General features: G+C 35.2%; 1 non-coding gene across 1 annotated transcript; it reads right to left on the reverse strand.

Moving 5' to 3' along the window:
- Window positions 1–928: 928 nt before the first annotated feature.
- Window positions 929–1,032, reverse strand: LOC123387497. Its single transcript, XR_006601934.1, has one exon. It is a non-coding gene; the product is annotated as a U6 spliceosomal RNA (small nuclear RNA).
- Window positions 1,033–2,495: the final 1,463 nt, after the last annotated feature.

The following is a 2,495-nucleotide window of genomic DNA, read 5'->3' on the forward strand; positions in this document are numbered from 1 at the left end:
CCTTACTATAGGATCCAAAATTCATGCTCCTGGTTACTTACTCAATTTATCTGAAAAGTTATGTCTACACAAAAACCTGAATATTTATAGTAAATTTATTTATAATCACTGGAAGTTCAAGCAACCAAGATGTCCTTCAACAGCTTAATGGGAAAACAAATTATGATACATACAAACAATGGGATATTTTTCAGTAATAAAAAGTAAATACCTATTGAGGCATGAGAAGATATGGATGACTCTTAAACAAGTACTGCTAAATGAAAGAAGCCAGCCTGAAGTAGCTACATAATATGTTATTCTACTTGTACAACATTTTGGAAAACAAAAACAAAACTGTAATTATGGTGAAAAGACCAGGGATTGCCAGGAATTCAGGAATGAGGCAGAGAGTTGATTAGGTGAAGCACAGAAAATTTTTTTAGGTTAACAAAGCTATTCTGTTTCACACTGTCATTATTGATACATGACATCAAGCATTTGCCAAAACTCACACAACTATACATCACTAACAGAAAACCTTAACTTGCAAATTTTGAAAATCCATTAGAAGGTCAGTAGACCTCAGGATGTAGAATGAGACAAAACAATCTAACTTTATTATGAATGTAGGAAACAACTGCCCTGACGAATATGAGAGGAAGGGCATTGACCTAATTAACCTTACGAATTACTGGGATCCATAAGACTCAAGGCAAAAAGAGCTGTACATAAGCATGAGTTGATAACATTATTTTCCACCAGTGGCTCAGGATTAAGCATTTTGGTTGTGTTTTTTGCTTTTTGTTTTTAATTTTTCATTATGTTCAGTTAGACAACATAGAGCACATCCTAAATTCTTATTGTAGTGGTCAATGATTCATTAGTTGTGTATAACACCCAGTACTCATCCCAACAGGGGTCCTCTTTAATACTCATCCCCTGGTAGAAAAATATGGAATGCTTCATGAATTTTTGTGTCATCCTTGTGCAGGGGCTATGCTAATCTCTGTATCATTCCAATTTTACCATATGTGCTGCTGAAGCGAGTACAGGGTTAACCATGTTGATACCATTATACTTATAGACAGGAAATTGACTCATTAAATAAGGAGATGGCAGATGGTGGGAGCCAGGTTTCTCACGGTTGGCATACAAGGTTATAGACAAGCAAGGGAGAAGTGTACAATGATCTATGTGGTGGTGAATTACAATTGGAGATATTAGTATGAACTTGTATTTAGCTTAGTATATATACATATGTTTTCATACAGAAATATTTACAAGTTTATGTCTATATATGGGTTAATATACACACATATATCTGCTAATTCCGTGAGCTCAATATCGCCTACAAGCAATGACACTCCAGTAGCAAAAAGCACACTTCAGCCCAGCTCTTGATTTCTGATACCATTCTCCAAGAAAAGGAACGAGGCTTCCCTAGAAAGATGGATGATTCTGGAACTAGGGCAGCAATACACAAGATGAACCTAGAGCTTCTTTTAGTAACAAAAAGTAAGGAAGTACTCAAAACCAAACCAAAACAAAACACTTTCATTGGGGTAGGTCAAGAGGACACAGGAGCCAACTCAAAGAACCCCTAATGGCCAAAATTCCAACAACTTGAGCAATAAAAGGTGATATTGGATTATATAACTCAGAATATAAAACAAGTATCAATTAAGTCCATACTGGTATAAATAAATTATTGAATAAACAAATAAGTGGGGCCAGAATAGACAAATACTCTATGAAAAAGAATTCCAAATAATGTATGTAAATATTCTCTTATCTTCCTCAAGTAGGTGGTTTGTTACTCTCCACCCTTAAGTGGGCACTGCACATAGTAACCTCTTCTGAAGAGTACAGTATGGAAAGTGGAGAAAGACTAATTTTACTGGAGACACCTCACAAATACTACCTCAACCTGGTGCTCAGAATCAAAATCAACAGCACTAAGTCATGTGAATGGATATAAACTTGGTAGGATATGATGAAAATGGCCTTTCACCTTCAGGGTCTTTCTGCCAAAAACACATAACTTACCCTAATTCTGAGGGTACATCAGATAAATCCCAGTTGAAAGGCATTCCAAGAAATACCTGATAAGTCCTTTAGAAAAAGATCATGGTTATCAACAACAAGAAAAGTCTGAGAAACTGCCTTAGCCAAGGGGAGTCTGAGGTGACATTACAACTAAAATTAATGCAGTATCCCGAATGATATCTTGAAATATAAAAAAAGATATTAGGAAAAAAAGTAAGGAAATTTGTATAAAGTGTGGACTTTAAAAAATATGTCAGTACTTGTTCATTAATTATGACAGATGGACCATACTAATGTAAAATGTTAATAGAGAACAGTGTCCAGTGTATGGGGATTTCAATACTATCTGCAATTATCCTATAATTCTAAAACTAATCTTAAATTTATTTATTTACTTATTTTTCAGAGAGGAAGGGACAGAGGGGAGCAGGAATAGAGGGAGAGAGAGAATCTCAAGCAGGCTCGAT

Source organism: Mustela putorius, unplaced genomic scaffold (genome assembly GCF_011764305.1).
Source record: "Mustela putorius furo isolate JIRA1106 unplaced genomic scaffold, ASM1176430v1.1 tig00003853_pilon_pilon_pilon, whole genome shotgun sequence".
NCBI classification, from domain to species: Eukaryota; Metazoa; Chordata; class Mammalia; order Carnivora; family Mustelidae; genus Mustela; species Mustela putorius.